This window comes from Gossypium arboreum, chromosome 12, assembly GCF_025698485.1.
Source record: "Gossypium arboreum isolate Shixiya-1 chromosome 12, ASM2569848v2, whole genome shotgun sequence".
NCBI classification, from domain to species: Eukaryota; Viridiplantae; Streptophyta; class Magnoliopsida; order Malvales; family Malvaceae; genus Gossypium; species Gossypium arboreum.
Window position 1 is genome coordinate 111,116,165 of NC_069081.1, and position 21,164 is coordinate 111,137,328.

Genomic DNA, 21,164 nt, shown 5'->3' on the forward strand with positions numbered 1-21,164 from the left:
CCGGGCCCATAAAAAATTTTGGCCCATTTTCAAGGCCCGGGCCCGGCCCGGCCCGAAATATGGGCCTAAGAATTTGTCCAATCCCATCCCGGGGAAAAATGGTAGGCCTGAGCCCGGCCCGCCATATTAATTTTTTTTTACTTTTTTTATTAAATAAAAAACTTTAAAATATAATAAATCAAATACATTTAAAAACATAAAAACAAATATTATAACAAAAATAAATAAAAATGAGACTGAAATAATTCTTAAAATAATACATAAATTAAAAATATAATAAAAAAGTAATTATATTAAAATTGAAAAATTGAAACAAATTAGAACTAAATTAAGAACCAAATTATATTAATAATAAAAGTTTTACAATATCAAAATAACATTAAAAACAACAAAAAAAGTAAAGTAAAAGTACTAAAGTTACTTAAAATTAAAAATAAAAAATTTAAAAATAATTTAATATTAAAATTAGGCAGGGCAAGGTCGGACCGGGCTAAAAAAATCTTACCCGAGGCCCGGCCCGTTTTTTAAATGGGCCTCATTTTTTGTCCAAAACCATTTTTGGAACCTATATTTTTACCCAAACCCTCCCATTTTTCGGGCGGGCCTTCGGGCCGGGCCGAGCCGCCCGGCCCATGCACACCTCTGCCGTGACACCACCCTGTAACTTTTTTTACTTTATTATTTTTTTTTTGTTTTTTTTACTTGTCATATTGTTTCCTTTTTTTACTATTTTTATATTATCTTTTATTTATTTATTTTATTTTTATTATTAATTTTAAAAATTTGTTATATAAAAAATTATTATATTAAAAAATATAAAAAGTACACTAAAAGTGACGGAACCATTCTAAATGGCTCAACCAAATAAAATATTAATTCTTAATATTTTAAATTTAATTTAAAAACATCTGAATATCTTTAAAATTAATTTTAAAATTAATAATTTATAAAAATTATATTTAAAATTAAAAACATTTAAAATATATATTTAAAATATTATAAAACAAATAATAAATTTAAAAGGTTATATCTTTAAAAATAATATATTTTAAATAATTTAAAAATCATAATTTAAAATATTATAAAACAAATTAAAAATATTTAAAATTTAAAATATACATTTAAAATATTATAAAACTAATAATAAATTTGAAAGGTAATATCTTTAAAATATTTAAATATTTTATATTATTAAAAATATATTTAATTTAAAAATAATATTTAAAATTTAAAAAATAATTAAAAATAATATTTAAATTTAGAAAATAATTTTAAATATATATTTAAAATTTTAAATATATATATTATAAAACATTTCAAATACACATTTCAAGTTTTTAAAATTAATAATAAATAAAATAAATAAACAAAAAGTAAAAAAATATTACAAAAGTAAAAAAATAAAAATAAAAACAAAGTAAAAAAAATTAAAAGTTTGTGTCACACTAGTGGCGCCAAATTAATTGACTCCACCAAAAAATAGTAAATTTTTTTTAAAGTTCTTCATATTTTTAGAAATTGTAATATTTCCTTGATATTTATATAAATGGTACCATTCTACATGGCTCCACTAAAACGTTACTTTTTTTCATAGAAGCTAACGTGACATGTTGGTGACGCCAAATTGGTAACGCCAAATCATTTGACTCCTTTAACTTTTATTGTAAATTTCAGATTATTTTCGTATTTAATTAAAAAAAGAAGCCATTTTAATAATTAATTAAATTTTTGGGATTATTTTAATAAAAAAGCCTTTATATTATATATAGTGGACATCGTACACTATTACCTTCACAACAAGTGCAAAATTTGACTATACTATTCCTGCCATCATCTACATCTGATAAACTGTCACTTTTCAACTCAAACCGATCCATGTTCTAACCATTTGCAATGTCACTATAGTATACCACTCCTTCTGCCTCATAACAGAAAGCTGAAACAAATATCAAAGAGGCCATGTTATTTGCTGTGTATCAAGTTTATGAATGCTGGAACAAGGTATAGCCAAAAGCAAAAACGAGACCAACCATACGTAACACACCTAACAATTCTCTGCACTAAATGCTAATGGACACATCATTTCCTTTACATCTACGCCTCCTGTGGAAACTGAATTGTCCTCACCCTTTGAACTCAATGATCCTGGCTTCATTTTCTAGACCTCCTCCCTAGTGTAGATACCAATCTTGTGAACCATGGCACAAAATTCCCTATTCCACAAACAATAATACAATTATGTGCAAGACATCCAATGTATTCAATAAGTGAATATGTATTAGAATCAATGTATGAATCCTTATTGCCAGGGATCATCTCCAACAAGCATCATATCACCCTCATCATCAGTATAAACAACAAGCCAATTCTTCTTAGGGACCATTAACTCGCCTTTAAATTCAAATAATCCATCCAACTCAGCAATCAGTTCATCATAGTCATTGAACTTAGTAAGGTCCACCGACCTACCAAGAGCAATCCCCTGCTTGTGAACCTGAAAATAAAAATAAACAGACCAAGTTCCTTATAGATTTTGTTACAGAAAGTGTGCAATATCAAGACAATGAAAAGAGATTAAACAACCTTAGTACAACTCCTAGTTGAGGCACTAGAAGGTTTGCTTTGAATCTCTCATGTATGAGGCTGTTTCTCCTGCTTGTTATAATTAGACAGGTCTTCCACCTCTGCCAATTGCAAGACCTCCAACTCCTTAGAATTTTGAGCAGACTCAAATTCAAGAACTTGGTGGGATGCAGTAGGCATATGAGCCACAGTCTTATTCAAGTCATTAGTATGAGAGGCTGTGGGCTCTAATGCAACAGAATTCCTAATGAGAGGAATACCAAAGAGTTTACAATTTCCTTCTCTATATTTTCCTTTCTCATGCCCTTGTACAAATGATGTTTTGGGCATTAAATCTCTTGATTGGACTGGATTGCTTTCATGATGAGATAGAGTAGGGGGAGGCATCAACTAGTTTCCATGCGAGTGTTCAATCCTATGACCTTGAAGTATAGGATAGTCATCAAAACCACTACATTTACCATTTCCTCGCATTTGATAAGGCACATCAGAACCTTGTAGTGGAGACTTTGCATTGGTGCCTGCCAACTTGAGTGACAGGCCAGAGGACACGAGGGACCAAGAACCAAGCTTCCCTTATTTATCTAGTGATTGTGTTCTTGTTGAATTACTAGCCACTAAAGTTTGATAAACCAAAGATGAACAGTAGCCATGCAAGGACTCAGCATTTGACCCAAACCCCAAGAGTAGATCTGTGCCTGTTCGTTCATGCCCTCTAGAGGACATCCAATTCTCTGATGCAAATCTTCTTGAAGCAGAAACCACATCGTTGTTCTTATCATCTACAGAAGGAGGCCACATCACTGACTTTTCAGCAGTGTCCGACTCAATACTCTTAGCAAAGTTGCCTCTCAAGGTCGAGAATTCTTGGCCTTGCAAGACCCTCGACAACCCACTAGCTGACGAAGGGTCTATAGTAACTTTGGATGAACCTAGAAAATGAACAGATTTTTAGATGAAGTGTTACATGAAAACATATTATTGAACAGTCACTTGTGAAAGGACCCCCTAGTCAACATAGAGGAATCAGGGGATGAAGGTACTGCATGGGATCGAGGCCTTTTGGTCCTGGGCATTGGTAGGGGATTTAAGGTAGAAGGAGCTGAAGCAGGTTCAATTTTCCAAGGAAAAAACTCTCTCTGGATGAGGTATAGAAGACTTCTCATCCCATCGCACCTGTAATGGACGTTAGAACATCATTTTAAAATTCTAGACAACTTAAGACATTCTACCATTTGTTCAAATTTCTAAAAATGTCAAATTACTTTGAGACATCTCCATTTGGAATCCTGCCACCTTTTGGGATCAGCATCTTCAATCTCGACTACTGTCCTAGTAAACCTGCAATAATAAAAATGAAAGACCTCAGCTTGCTCCCATTTCAAGTTGAAAACTGCTGTTCATGCAGTAAAATACTAGAAACTTCAAAAAGTATTATTCTGATTTATCCACGTAAGGATGTAGTATCCTCGGATAGAAAGACACAAGCTATACCTCTGTTCAGGAGCTTCAAACCTCATTTTAAACCTCATACCTATTGAGTAATTATTCTTTAATGTCTCCATGACCAAATGGAACAATAAACTCAGCTAGACTTGTCCTACAACAGAACATTTCCATGTGTAAATACAAGAAGATACAAATAACCCTTTGACCAAATAGCAACATTAGAGTTGAAAATTCCTCAGTGGCCTATTTAAAGAGCTTTAGCATATTAATCCGGGAAAAATGACATGCATATCAAAAAGGAAGTAAGATCTACATACTTAGGTTTATAATACACTATGAAAATGGTTTTTGTTGTGAAGGCATGCCATGCTGTTGCAAGCACACCAAGATGCATGTTGTGACTTGATATTACTGATGAAGGAACATTGCCCTGCTGCCTCATTGCACGTCGTACACCAACACACAATTCTCCATTCTCACCTCTACTGTCGAACACCATTTCCACATTATTTCCCAAGCTCGTATAACGAAATCAATTTTAAACACCAAAATTCAGGGTACAAGGAAGCGGGCTAACCTTAAAAATATAAACGCATCCCCTGCAACAAGCCTCTTGGAGCTAACAAATACACTTCAGCTGCTTTGAAGCAAGTGCCTTCATGGTTGACCTAGTATGCCCATCAACAAAAATAAATAAAACGGATTTAAGGGTGAGTAAATGCATTAGTTTGCACTTGTACAAACATCTCACGATCAGACTCCTTGAATTTCATTTGTGTAGTGTGTGTAAATGCATGAAAACCAACAACATTCAAAAGTATTACCTCTGAAGATATGTCGGAATCGCCACTCATTTCCATGCAAATCCTTAGCAACCAACTCCTGGGTTGGAGGTGGCCGTGACATGTCCTGTTAAACAAGCTCAAATGAATCACAACTAAATTATCACATATGAAAGAAGAGAAGGAACTCATATATCCGCAGCAAATAGACACAAACCAATGGTGGAAGACATTTGTACAGCCGAAATTTTGCCCAGGCTAAAACGCCCAACATCTAAAAACCCAATAGCCCAAAACCCAACAACCTCCAAAGTCCAATCACCTAAACCCTAATGGCCCATTTATGAAATAAAAAAAATAAAAAAAATAAAAAAAATCTAAATATCTTCACTCCAACCACCCCACTAAACCACCCCACTAAATTATCCCAACCACTCCACTTGCCTACAAAAAAATTAGTTGTAAAATTTGGCTATAAAAGTCATTCAAGACTATGTTAGAACGTTTTTTTTTTTAAAGATTAGTTTTTGGAGATTAATCAAAAGATCAAAGCAAAAGAGTTTCTTTTGTCTATTCTCATCTTAAGTTCTTTGTTTGTTTATTGTTTTCCTTTCAATTTTATTTTGTTTTTTTTATACGAAAGTAAAAATAAAAGTAAGAAGTTTACCCATATTTTCATTACCGAAAAAGTTTTTTTAAGGTCCGGCGGCCATGTACGGTGGCGCCAACGGCAACCCGTGGGGGTCCGTGACCGGAGCAAAGCCGGACCAATAGCCGGATTTAAAAAGGAGGGAGAGAGTTATTTTTAATATTGTTATTATTTTCTATTATTATTATTATTACTAATACCATTGTTATCATCATTATTACTATTATATTATAATACCTTTTCATTATTATTACTATTGTGTTTTACTATTATTGTTATTATATTTTCTTTTTTGTATTTACTTATACGTTATTATTTTTATATTAACTAATTTAATAAATATATATTTTTAGCATATTTATTTTATTTACATATCATTACTTTTTTTATTATTATTTCATCATCTATTCTACTTATAGTTTTTAAATAATTTCAAACATTTAGCTTATTCATTATTTCCTTTCTTATTATTTGTTCGACTCATTTATCTTACCTTCGTATTTATCGTTATTATTTGTTTATCTTGTTATAGTTATTGATTTTTATTTGTTATGCGTTCTTTATTATCTCATTCCATCACGAATTTAGGTTTTATCTAACCCAATAATAATTCTTTCATAAAAATAAATATTCCGTATTTGATAATTCGAGACAATCATGCCCTAACTTACTGGGTCTCGACTTTTCTCATTTAATCTAAATACGGAATACTCTTTTAAATTGCAATACAAGTTTTGAATAATACTTATTTTCAGAAGTACGAGGTGTTGTGCCCTAACTTATGGGTATAACACTTCGTTACCTCAAGTAAAATTTGTTTTAAAATAAAGCGTTATTCGGTATTAGGAAATTCGAGAAAACGTGCCCTAACTTACTGGTTTTGACTTTTCTTGTTTATCCTAAATAACCGAACAACCTTTTAAAAAAAAATTTAGAATATATGAATTTTAAATAAAGGCAAGCTCATTCTCAAAGTTTGAGATGTCGTGTCTTAACTTACTGGGCGTGACATTTTATTACTTCGAGATGAGAGAGTTTTTAACGTTTGTTTTAATTTGTTCGGTCATTTTCAAATTAGCGTTTTTACGAAGAGGGATCGTATTTCAATGTCTTTCAAGCTTTCAATTTTCGACACTAAGATATTAATTAATCAACTAGGTACCAATTTTTGGGCGCTACGAGGGTGCTAATCCTTCCTTGTGCGTAACCGACTCCCGAACCTGTTTTCTTGATTTACGTGGACCAAAATCGTTGTTTAAATAAATCAAACTATTTATTAAAAACAACCACTTTTACAAGGTGATCCAATCATACCTAAAAAGATTGGTGGTGACTCCCGTTTTCGTTTTTCTCCAAGTCGATACCCGTTTTTTTTAAAAAATGGTTACGACAGCTTGGCGACTCCACTGGGGAGTTTTATAAGAAAGTCAAGCCACAAGTTGATTAACTTTTGTCTTTTTTTGAAAATTGAGAATTTGGTTTTGATATACGATCTCTTCATTGCGTTTCACCCGTTTTTTGTACTGTTTTCATCATTTTATTCCTATTTTCTTTAATCGTTTCAAGTTTTTATGCATATATCTTCTCGCATTGCATTGCATGACCATTGTGGTCACACCCTTAAGTGGGAGTGAGAAACTACACCTTCGTGAGGTTTTCGCCTCCGTGCAGGATAGTGGATCACTTTCAGAATACATCCGTACCTATGGTTTCGTGAGATTTTCATCTCCGTGTAGCCATAGGGAAATGTATTCCCCTGAATTGAACTTGATTCAAATGAACCTATAATGGGTGAGGATCGAGGAATCTGCTGATTCAGGTACCTCAAACTTTAGAACCAACCTCATATAGAAAAACTATAAGAACCTAACTTAGTTAGGATTAAACCTTAGATATTACCCCTATAAACTATCGTTGAGATTTATTGATATCATGCAATACTGACTACTTCTTTTCTTTTGTTTGCATGTCATTTTGCATTTATAAAAGTATTGATTCACGGTCAGTTTCTAAGTTAGGAAGTTTTATTATGGAAAACGGACTTTTTGATAGAGTAGAGGACAACGCCGATGTTCATAAATGGTCAGAGCAAACTCAATTAGAAAAGGGAGACAGTATAGTTATAGGATATGTGTCGGAGCTGCCAGATTATACTCGTATAAGTGTCACACAGAATAATCTCTAAGAGCTTAAGGAAATTTGGGATCAGTGGGGCAATGGGACCAACCAGTTATTCTACGATAATTACGGAGATTTACCTTGCTTACTCGATATTCAGGTAAATGAGCACTTATTCCGAGCCCTTGCTCAGTTTTGGAACCCGGCGTACAGCTGTTTCACCTTTGGAGAAGTAAACTTGGTACCTACCGTAGAGGAGTACACCACCTTACTTCGTTGTCCCAGGTTTCAGAGTGATAGGATTTATTCTCGAGCTGCTTGTGTCCCTACCTTTTGGAAGAAATTAATGGCCATTACGGGGATGAGCGAGCAATGGGTCACGGCCAGAATTAAAGAGAAAGGTGAGTGCAAAGTACATCTCGTGGGGCGCTTTGAAAATTTTGATTTTGACACACCCTGATGAGACGAAGAAGGTAGACATTTTTGCCTTAAGTTTGTATGGACTGATGGTTTTCCCTAGGGCTTTGGGATATGTGGACGAGGCAACCACGGATCTTTTTCATCGACTCAGCAAAAGGGTCACTTCTGTCCCTACGATTTTGGCGGAAACATTCAGGTCCTTAGGTGCATATAGGAGAGCTGTCGCAGGCAGGTTTATAGGATGTGCTCAGTTACTTTTGGCTTGGTTCTACAGTCACTTTCGGTTGATTGATAGGACTGTTTGTCGAGTTTTCTTTGAGAACTACTCCCCAGTGAAAGATATAGTAGCCTCGTCTAGAAAAGTGGATGTGCCGAAGGAGAATTGGATAGCATTACTTCGGAATCTTCAGTCGAAGGATGTGAAATGGAAAGCTCCATGGATAGTTCCTGGTGATATACTTTATCGATGTGGCAGATTTAATTGGGTTCCCCAGTTGGGAATTTGGGGTGCCATTGGTGATGCCCCTTTGCTCGTGCTGAGGCAGCATGGATTGAGACAGTTCATACTAGTGACTCAAGGGTTAGCTCAAAGTGAGTTTGTATACAGATGAGCCGATTACAAGAGGAAGGTTAGCGAAGTTTCTAGTGCTTGGAACAAGACTTATCGATTGAAGGGAGTGACCATTAATCCTGTTACGACACCGAAATATGTCGAATGGAAGAGTAGAAGGATTAACGATAATGTCCTTATGACAAAAATGGAGGAAGTTCAACCAATAGAGGAATATCTACAAGTGATACCCTCGGAGCTTGATATCATGAAGTAATAATTTAAGAGAAATAATTTGGAACTCGAAAAGAAGATAGAAAAACTTGAGGAGGAGAAGATGTACCTAAGTTTAGATGTCGACCTGCAAAAGACGGAGGTTGAAAAGGTTAGGAAAGAAAAGAGGAAGGTTGAGGAAGACCGAGATGATTTAAAAGAAAAATATAAGAAGGCACAAGTATCTTTGAAGCGAGTGGTGTTAGGAAGGTCTTTAGAACAGTGGTAGAAAGAAGTTCAAGAGGAAAAAGTTAGAGCCGAATACTGGGAGAAGAAGTGCCAAGAAATGCGGTCGCAGAATTTGACATTAGAGAGAGAGAATAGAGGGTTGAAGACTAAAGTAACTGAGCTTAGAAGATCTCTTCGTTGGCATAGAAACCATGATCCTACGGTCGAGTTAGAAGAGCTAAAAAGTAAGGTTGAAGATTTGGAAGCGGCATTGCATGGTAGTGAACTTCGGATTGAACAGTTCGAGGTGCAAGAAGATTGTCTCAAAGAAGAGCTCCATCAAGTTAAAGGTCAAGTTAGAGATAGGGATTATATTATTGGAGAGGCAATAGCCCAGATCCGAGAGGTTGCTGAATCTGTTCAAGACTTAGCAGTACGAGCGGATGCTTTGAGCATGATGTATGAGTCAACGTCTGATAAAGGTCGAGAGTTAGCCCTTTTATTAGATAAAGTTAGAACTTTGGGCATTAGGGCAAAGGCGTATATGTAATCCATTTATATGTAAAGATATTCTTTTTCTAAATAAAGTTTTCTAAATGAGATTGAATCGAGATCGATACCTTTTTGCATTCATGCATTTGCATTACATTACATCAAAGAAAAGAAGATGTTGATTCGAAATTCGATTCCTAAATAGAATAGTTTGTCATAAGGAAACGAATTTCTTGATAAAGTGGATTCTAGTGCCGTCATCTGAATATAGTTCAAGTAAACACGATGAGAGAAAGCTGATAATCCACGGAGGAATACATGATGTAATTGCCAGAGATTCAAGCCAACAAAGGTTATCCAAGAGCATGACGAGAGAAAGCCGGAAGTCCACGAAGGAATACATGACTTGATTTAATTGCCAACGAAGATTATCCAATAGCTGACACTTTTTGATGAGTATCATGAAGATAATTGAGCAAGAGATCGAGGCTCAGATTAAGCAACAAGGAGCTAGCAGAGGCATCTTTTAGAGAATTTACAGGATTCGACCATGAAGAAAAGATCAGCGTTTACTTGGACTATGAATGGCAAGACCACATATGTAATCTATTTTCATGTAAAGAAATTTGTCTTCTAGAAAAGTTATTCTAATGGAATTAAATTCAAGATCAACATCTCCTTTTCTTTTTGCATTCATGCATTTGCATTACATCACATCATATGCATTCAAAATTGTAGAAAGATCCTAATTAGTTAAAGTTTACTTCCAGAGAGGTAGAAAAGGAAAACCTGGAAATCACACATCCCTACGGCACTCGCACTAAAACTAAGAGTATGGATCAAAGGTTCGAACAATTGCAAAATGATATGCAAGACCAATTGCAAGAGCAGTTGGCCAAGATGCAGAATGACATGAGGGAACAAATGCTAGAGGTTCAGAGGAGTATGATGGCCGAAATGGCTTAGCTTCTAAGGGCCACTGATAAAGGGAAGACCCTCATGGCTATCACTGGTGAGGAGGATGAGGATCATCCTCTGGGTTTCACTCTGCCACGTGTACCACTGCAAACTGAGGTACCTCCTAGAAGGCCATCTGTTACTGTAAGACCTCAACATGAGCCGGTTGATGCTGGAATCCCCGTGAATTTCCTATCTGGGTCGGAAAATAACATGGGCGATAGCCTGATCAACCCTGTCACTCCTGATCTAGATATGATGGAGAGGGAAAGAATGGCAACTGAATCTTCAAAACAGTTGAAGGATCGTTGCAGGTGGTTGGAAGAGAAATTTAGGGTTTTGGAAGACACTAGCAATCATCAAGGGATTGATGCCAAAGACTTAAGTTTGGTCCCAGACTTGGTGCTTCCTCATAAATTTAAGATGCCGGAGTTTGAAAAGTATAACGGGACTACTTGCCCAGAGGCACACATAACAATGTTTTCTAGGAAAATGACTGGGTATGTGAACAATGATCAACTATTGATCCATTGTTTTCAAGACAGCTTAGTAGGAGCAGCGGCTAGGGGGTACAATCAGTTGAGTCGTGCAAGAATCGGTTCATGGAGAGATCTTGCACAAGCCTTCATACAATAGTACAACCATGTGACTGATATGATGCCAGACAGGATCACGCTTCAAAACATGGAGAAGAAGCCTAATGAAAATTTTAGGCAATACGCACAACGATGGAGGGAAGTAGCAATGCAAGTACAGCCACCACTGTTGGAAAAGGAGACCACCATGTTATTTATCAATACTCTGAAGGCGCCATTCATCACTCACATAATTGGAAGCACCACGAAAAGTTTCGCGGATATAATTATGGCAGGAGAGATAATTGAGAACGCCGTAAGGGGCAGTAAAATTGAAGGGAAACGACTAAAAGATCAGCCTCAAGGAGAAAGGAGAATAAGGTGAATAGTCTCAACTCGAGGGCAATCACAGTTGGTCAACCCAAAGCAGCAATGGTCGAACAACAAAATACCCAAAGACAGGAATCGGGCATAAGACAAAATTCGGAAAGAATGCAATTTACGCCTATCCCTGTGACGTATCGTGAGCTTTATCAAAGCTTGTATGATGCACATGCCATTGCTCCATTTCACTTGAAACCACTACAGCCACCGTACCCCAGATGGTATGATGCAAATGCTAAATGCGAATATCATGCGGGAATACCGGGGCATTCGATCGAAAACTGCACAGGATTCAAAAAGGCCGTGGAGAGGCTTATCAAGATGGGGGTTGTGAAATTCGACAGTACCCTTAATACAGAAAATCCGTTACCAGATCATGACAATCAAGGAGTGAATGCCATTGATGAAACAATGGAAGGAAAAATCAAGGAAGATATTGCTGAAGTGAAGACACTCATGAAAGTAGTATGGGAGGAAATGGTGAAGAGAGGTATGTTGACCTCTGGAAAAGGTAGAAGAGGAATAGAGAATTATTGTGAATTCCATGGAGAGGTGGGTCATGTGATCCAAAATTGTGAAGAGTTCAAGGCCATGGTGCAAGGCCTTATGTTTGACAAAGAGCTACAGATTTTTGTGGGTAGTTCTTGCAAAAGACAAATATGTGTGCTGGAAAATGAACAACAAGGAACCAGCAGACCAAGAATTATTATTTCCTTCCCGGAGAATAAGGAAGTGGGGACACGAACTGGGCCCAAGATCGTCATCCATAAACTCACTCCTTTCCCTATGACAAGAGGGTGCCATGGAGCTATGATTGTAGTGTAACAGTACCTGAGGGGGAGAGCATAGCCAGTGCATCTAGGAGCGAGCAAAATGAAGGTTCCCATACGCGAAGTGGGAAGCGCTATAATGGGGGGGCATTAGAGTGGAGCCCACGAAAGCAAAGGATGTTGACATTGAGAAGAAGAAAGAGGTTGAAATCCTTGTCAAAGAGCCAGTAAAGGAAGAGGAGGCTAAGGAGTTTCTAAAATTCCTTAAGCATAGCGAGTACAGTGTGGTCAATCAGTTGCATTAGCAGCCGGTGCGTATATCAGTATTAGCCTTACTTCTGATACCACTAAATGTAACACCCTTAACCCGTATCCGCTGCCAGAACAGGGTTTCGGAGCACTACTATCATTTGCAGATCACTTAAAAAAAAATTAAAATACTTACCGATTCAATGCATCATATAAAATAAATATATTACCATTCAATCAACAGTTTGGCACTTGTATAAGCATCAAACAACAACATTGTTAGTATACTTGCACATATCTCATATAAATTCAACATTGATATATCTATTTTCTCGACATGTCACACTTGAGTTTAATAATAGTCTCAATTACATAATTTCTTTGTATTAACATATCAAAGATAATCATATATGTACATGTCATGAAACATATCATGCTCTTATCGTTTCTTCACAAGCATATATCATTCATTTCATTATATCAATATTTTATCCTTCATCATTTCCATATATTTTATGTATATTTATTCTGGTAATAGCTTATATCAAACTTAACATAAATTATATTCCATGTACTTATACTTATTTCGTTTATCCATTTTCATAATTATTTCATACAACGCTTTTGTACATATATTTCCATATGACCAGTTCTTGTAAACATTTCAAACAACCATTTCATATAACCATTCGTCATCTGATACATTTTACTTGAATATCAATTGTTCAACAGATGTTATAGCGTCTCCCATCCACGGTCTTATTTATCTTTGACGTGATGCCATAGTGTCTTTCAACTATGGTCTTACTCATTTTCTGTCATGTTGCCATTGTATCTTTCAACCATAGGCTTATTCTTTTCATGTCACGTTGCTATGGTATCTTTCAACCATGGTCTTACACATCTCATATCAGGTTGCCATGGTATCTTTCAACCATAGTCTTACACATTTCATATCAGGTTGCCATGGTATCTTTCAACCATGGTCTTACACACAAGTTGCCATGGTATCTTTCAACCATGGTCTTACACATTTCATATCAGGTTGCCATGGTATCTTTCAACCATGGTCTTACACACAGGTTTCCATGGTATCTTTCAATCATGGTCTTACACATTTCATATCAGGTTGCCATGGTATCTTTCAACCATGGTCTTACACACAGGTTGCCATGGTATCTTTTAACCATGGTCTTACACATTTAATATCAGAGAGCACACTCCATGAACCTCATCCTTACAAAGGGATTACCACCAGTGTTAAATCCTCAGAATATAAACTCATAGAGTATTGTCGGGATTACCACCAAAGCTAAATCCTCGCAACGACAATTACTCTAATGAGCTTGGATCTGAATTACCAGTCCAGGCTAAATTCAGACCTTAATTCGGATTACCCGTCCGGGCTAAATCCGTTTTACACATATTCTTTGGGAGAGCTATATCAGGATAGGATCACCCGTCCGGGCTAGATCCTTTTTACCGAAAATTCCTTTTCAAAGATCCATCGAATTTTCCTTTCACTCAACCGGGATTTCTTCTCCTTTTATCAAATTTATCAATGTTTCATAAATTTTCATACAATGAACATTTAAATCATATTCACATAAATAACATACAATCTCAAGCATTTAAGAATATAATTCAAGTTACACGAACTTACCTCATTGCTTGTTTGTGTTTATAATTTCATTAATCTGATATCTTTTCTTTTCCACGATCAAGTCTCATATTTGAGTCGTCCAGATCTTTATAAATAAATTTGATCATCACTTTCATTCATTTCATATTCTAATGCATTTAATTAATGCTCTAGGCAAAATTACCATTTTGCCCTAAACTTTAATTAATGACGATTTCATCCTTAGGGTCGGAAAATAAAATTCTTGCAATTTAATCCTTATTTCCAGCTATTATTCTCATATATATTGATAACAATCCATGAATTCTATAAAATATCAGAATTTTTCATAATTTCAACACTTTTCGATTTAATCCCTAAAACATGTTTTCCCTCGATCTTGAACTAAATTAATAATTTCATTCAATTTTGTAATTTAAATAATAAAATAATTCATTTCATGCAAATTGCTCATTTCGACATGTTTACAAAATTGCCCATAAAGTTTTACTTTTATTCAATTTAGTCCCTGAGCCTAAAATATGCAAATTAGCCATGCTAGATGAATATTCATACATATTTTTCCTCCTCCTCCTCTCCATTCCACATCCTTAATGTAGATAACACACTTGTAAGTAACATTATCCATAATTTTTATTATTTACTTTTATGAATATTCAAGCTGTCTATCTGCATCATAGTCACTAAATTATTTATATCTGGATCTATAGAATTCCAAATTAATATCCGATAATTTTCCTTGAATATAGACTCATATATATTCTTACCATAAAAATTTTAGAATTTTTGGTTTAGCCAATAAGTACAGTTTATTCTTTAAAGTTATCCCTATTCTGCTGTCTAACAGTTCTGTCCCCTCTTCACCAACAATTAATTATCTCCTCATACAGGACTCAAATGATGTTCTTGTTTGTTTCTCTTAAAAATATACTCATTCAAGATTTTATAAATATAAATTTAAGCCCCTAATTATTTTTATTCAATTTTTTATGATTTTTCAAAGTCAGAACAGGGGAACCCGAATTCATTCTGACCTTGTCTCACAAAATTCATTATATCTAAAAATTTACAAATCCATTGCTTACACTATTTCTTCTATGAGAAACTATACTCAATAAGATTTAATTCCATATTTTTTTCATATTCTAATTCGATTTATACAATTTATGGTGATTTTTAAAAGTTAGTCTACTGCTGCTATCCAAACTGTTTTTGTGCAAGCTATTAATTACCATGTTATAACACCCTTATTTTCTTTTTCTACACCATTTCTCATCACTTTCTCTTATTTTCTCTTCACTAACATATCAAAAACATAGGACCTTATGTACGAAAACTCTACTATAACATTATTTCCATGCTTTGTCAATAATAACAAACTTAAAACATATTGAAATCTTGATATACTTACCTTGTTCTATTGATACTAATCTTTAACTTGATTTTCTCTCTCCTCCAGCTTCTATTTCTTGAATCCAACTTGATATTCTAACTCCCCATGCTCTCCTTAACATTTTTGTCTCTTGGTAGCTATGGGAATTCATTTGATTTTTGGGTGAAAATGGTGAATTTTTGGTAGAAGGACCAAATTGTAAAGAAAACAAAACTTTCTTTCTTCCTCTCTTTCTCTCACGTTAGTGCATGGGAAAATATGGATGAGAATTTCTCATCTTTCTTTCTTTATATACTAATAAAATAATAATAAAATATCTTATTAAAGTATTAATAAAATAATATTTATCTAATTAAATAATTATAAAATATCAAAATATCTCTAGCATCATTATTACTTTCTAGATTTCTCTCTTCCAATTGACCATTTTGCCCTTCATTATCTTTTAAAATTCCATCCTTGAGTCATCATTTAATTTGGTAAAATTGCAATTTAGTCCTCATAGTTCTTCATCTATTCAATTTGGTCCTAATTCATCCATTTTCCTTAGTTTCTAGATCATTCCACTTTTAAATTATTTACACTATTGGTCCTTCAACTTTTTCATATTTACACTTTAACCCCTCAAATTATGAATATTTACTCTTGTGTAACAAAACTTTTCTCACTTTTACAATTTAGTCCTTTCTTGAATTAATATATCATAATATACTTCTCAATATTGACATAATTCAAAATTTCCTTTTTGTCACTTTATTTCCTTATTTTACTATATCAAGGATAATATCTTACTGTAAAAATTTTCAGGGTATTACAATTACTCTGGAATTTCTAGATAATACAAGAAACTAAAACAGGACAATTGTTCAAGAAATTCACACATCCTCAGTGGGCCGTAGCATTAGTGGAAGGGTATAGGCCTATAGGTTGAGCAAGAATAATGCTTTGAAAACACAAATGAAGGAATGAGTGGTGACGTCTAAGATAGGGGTCATATTCACAAAATTTTGCATCATAACATGTTTAATTAGGAACATCCGACTCATTTCGATCATGGCATCCTAATTATCAAGCATAATCATTCTCTGAGTTATCAAAGATGACGACCTTAACCCCTAAGCAAGAGGGTAATAGGTCATGAAGATAGCGAGATCCGCTAAAGCAGATCCAAGATGGTTTGGCATCCTTGTGCTTACAAGGAGCAAATCGAAGACATAGCGATTTGGCTTTCGCGCTTACGCTAAAGCAAGTCTAAGATGATTTGGCATCTCGTATTGTCGAGAACAAGTCGAAGTCCGCATCTCCATTTCAATGGAGAGCGGATACATAGCAGATCTGGCCTTCAGATGTTTATACTGAAGCAAGATCCAAGATGATTTGGCATCTTTGTGCTTACAAGGAGCAAATCGAAGACATAGCTGATTTGGCTTTCGCGTGCTTACGCTAAAGCAAGTCTAAGATGATTTGGCATCTCTGTATTGTCAGAGAATAAGTCGAAGTCTGGCATCTCCATTTCGACGGAGAGCAGATTACATAGCAGATCTGGCCTTCAGATGTTTATACCAAAGCAAGATCCAAGATGATTTGGCATCATTGTGCTTACAAGGAACAAATCGAAGAAGCATATTTGGCGTCTCTGTGTTCGACGGGGAGCAGATTGAAGATATTAACATGACAGTCATGAGTTTGCAAGGAGTAAATTGACGAAGCAAATTTGGCGTCTCTGTATTAGACAGGGAGCAGATCGGAGATGACAGATTTGGCGTCTCTGTATTAGACGGGGAGCAGATCAAAGATAGCAGATATCGCTTTCCTGAGTTGCAGTGAAACAGATTGAAGCCGTCAAGAGGCCATTTAAAAAAGATCAAAGATCAAGAACTCAAGACTCGGCGAGCCCAAGCAAAATTGGTCTTTTTATAGTCTTTGCTCTGTTCACGTTACACGACAACAAGCAAAGAGGGGCAGCTGTACAGCCCAAATTTTGCCCGGGCTAAAAAGCCCAACATCTAAAAACCCAACAGCCCAAAACCCAACAACCTTCAAAGACCAATCACCTAAACCCTAATGGCCCATTTATGAAATAAAAAATAAAAAAAAAATTCAAATATCTTCACTCCAACCACCCCACTAAACCACTCCACTAAACCACTCTAACTACTCCACTAAACCATCCCAACCACTCCACTTGCCGACAAAAAAATTAGTTGTAAAATTTGGCTATAAAAGCCATTCAAGACTATGTTAGAAGGGGTTTTTTTTTTTGAAAGACTAGTTTTTGGAGATTAATCAAAAGATCAAAGCAAAAGAGGTTTCTTTTGTCTATTCTCATCTTAAGTTCTTTGTTTGTTTATTGTTTTCCTTTCAATTTTATTTTGTTTTTTTATACGAAAGTAAAAATAAAAGTAAGAAGCTTATCCATATTTTCATTACCGAAAAAGTTTTTTTGAGGTCTGGTCACCGTGTAAGGTGGCGCCGACGGTGGCCCGTAGGGGTCCGTGACTGGAGCAAAGCCGGGCCAATAGCCGGATTTAGAAGGGAGGGAGAGAGTGTTATTTTTAATATTGTTATTATTTTCTATTATTATTATTATTACTAATACCACTATTATCATCATTATTACTACTATATTATAATACCTTTTCATTATTATTACTATTGTGTTTTTACTATTATTATTATTATTATTATTATTATATTTTCTTTTTTGTATTTACTTATACGTTATTATTTTTATATTAACTAATTTAATAAATATATATTTTTAGCATATTTATTTTATTTACATATCATTACTTTTTTTATTATTATTTCATCATCTATTCTACTTATAGTTTTTAAATAATTTCAAACATTTAGCTTGTTCATTATTTCCTTTCTTATTATTTGTTCGACTCATTTATCTTACCTTCGTATTTATCGTTATTATTTGTTTATCTTGTTATAGTTATTGATTTTTATTTGTTATGCGTTCTTTATTATCTCGTTCCATCACGAATTTAGGTTTTATCTAACCCAATAATAATTCTTTCATAAAAATAAATATTCCGTATTTGATAATTCGAGACAATCATGCCCTAACTTACTGGGTCTCGACTTTTCTCATTTAATCTAAATACGAAATACTCTTTTAAATCACAATACGAGTTTTGAATAATACTTATTTTTGGAAATACGAGGTGTTGTGCCCTAATTTACTGGGTATAACACTTCGTTACCTCGAAGTAAGAATTTGTTTTAAAATAAAGGCAGTATTCGGTATTAGGAAATTCGAGAAAACGTGCCCTAACTTATTGAGTTTCGACTTTTCTTGTTTATCCTAAATAACCGAACAACCTTTTAAAAACAAATTTAGAATATATGAATTTTAAATAAAGACAAGCTCATTCTCAAAGTTTGAGATGTCGTGTCTTAACTTACTGGGCGTGACATTTTATTACTTCGAGATGAGAGAGTCTTTAACGTTTGTTTTAATCTATTCGGTCATTTTCAAATTAGCATTTTTACGAAGAGGGATCGTATGTCAATGTCTTTCAAGCTTTCAATTTTCGACACTAAGATATTAATTAATCAACTAGGTACCAATTTTTGGACGCTACGAGGATGCTAATCCTTCCTCGTGCGTAACCGAATCCCGAACCTGTTTTCTTGATTTACGTAGACCAAAATCGTTGTTTAAATAAATCAAACCATTTATTAAAAACAACCATTTTTACAAGGTGATCCAATCACACCTAAAAAGATTGGTGGCGACTCCCGTTTTCGTTTTTCTCCAAGTCGATACCCGTTTTTTTTAAAAAATGATTATGACAACATTTATTCGCATGTCGCCTGAGAACGGAAAACCCACCATGGGTGCTTGTATCGAAGGTAGTCAAGATCTTGCAAAAGGAGTGAACATGAAACCTTGGTGGGTGAGGAACGGGAGACTCCTTGTCCATGGTATTCTCATCTTGCTGCTAAAAAACAGGTAAGGCAAAGATCAAACTCATGAGAAATTCAACTTCTCATTAAATTTTGATTATTACAAAGAAAAAAAGTAGAGACCAAAGTTTACAGTAGGTTCAGGAAGTAGAGTCACTTGTGCAAAAACCTCATTGGTATCTGGTTCAGCCTAAATGGTTAACAGCAAAAGGATATTAGTCTCGATAGCAAAACTAAACCCTATAGACAAAAGAAACCCATTCAAATTGCAATAAGAAAAATGTGCAAGTTACCTTTAGTTGAACGTTAATCACCCGACAAAGGATCTTGGATGGAAGATTATACACTGGCATATGCTAGTCTAGAACCAGATTAGTAGACGCCTCAACTTGATTCACCACAAACTTTGATGTTAATAATAAGCAAACCCAGAAAAAGAAAAAGAGAGGAAGTGGAAAGAACCACTTCAGAAATCACATTCATTCACCAACAAAGAAATTTTAACTTTAACAAGAAAGAAAATAAGAGAAAATAGGGGATAAAAAAGAAACATGTTCTATGTGACCTTGAGGAAAGTAGAACATGCGCTCTCCTTCGCGAAGGACGGTCACCAGCGGTCCTGCACATGCATGCCATAGCTCCGTATACAGCGCCATTTCAGGGTCTATATTTTCCCGACATGAGACGGAACCCAAATAAACATAAAACGGTAAAAAAAAAACCCATCAAAACTCTTAGAACCCGCAGAAAGGCAGAAATAGAAGAAGAGATTATGCCTCTGATCCCAGCTTGATGAGTGAAATGACCATTTTGCCCTTCCATGGTCTTCCTAGCATCCATTGACTCACTGTAACCAGAAGAAAAGCTTTCTCCTCCTCTTACGTTAACACAGTTTCCTTTCATTGATACCTCCGAAGCTGTCATTTCTCCGCCAAATGTTTTCAGCTTAGATCTTCCATCTAATAGTATCAAATTCCTTAAACTATAAACCCTAACTCGAATTCAACTCAATCCACCATCACCGCTCTCGTAAAACCCCCAACTTCCCTGAGACTCTAATCACAACCACCAAAACAAGCATATATCAGTCTCAATTCAACACCAATCTTCTTGATTTATGCATCAGTCAATCAATTCTTATCTCTCTCTCTCTCTCTCTCTCTCTCTCTCTCTTTCCACTTTCTATCTCTAGTCGCTGTCACTCTTCCTCTTTCCTCCTGCCAAAACACAAACAACTCACTGTTTGGCCTCTAATCTCCTTCCCATCAACCTGTATAAATTGCAGCAGATATCAGAGCTCGTACATTCTTCAAAAGAAAAAAAAAAGAAATTTACAAATAAAAATAAAGCTTTTATCTCTCTTTCTTTCCTTCTCTCTGGTTTTTTTTCTAGTCTCGGTATGTGAAGAAGCAATGGCAATCATTTAAACCGAAGTCTATTCCTAACCCACTGAAACAACCGGCACTACCGGCTACACCCGGTGGACTTATCAGTGGGGACGAAGGAGTCGAGGACCAAGTCCCAAGGGGACCAGATCATTCAAGCAAGTTAGAAAATTAAGGAAATATAATATTTATAAAATGAAAATACGAAATATCAGATTAGTTTATACCACAACAAAATCTTATATTTTACATTTATTCTATGACAGGAAGAAAAGAAATATAAATGAAAAAAAACATATGGTTTATATTTATTGAGATTGAAGGAATAAATTGTGAACTCATGTGATGCCGTATAGTTAGAGAGTTCATCATTTCAGTTGTAGTTTGAGTTGTATTTATTGTTT

General features: G+C 34.9%; 1 pseudogene; it reads right to left on the minus strand.

The window, feature by feature from the left end:
- Positions 1 to 2,158: 2,158 nt before the first annotated feature.
- On the minus strand, positions 2,159 to 20,962 carry LOC108478105 (auxin response factor 2-like; annotated as a pseudogene).
- Between the last annotated feature and the right edge of the window lie 202 nt (positions 20,963 to 21,164).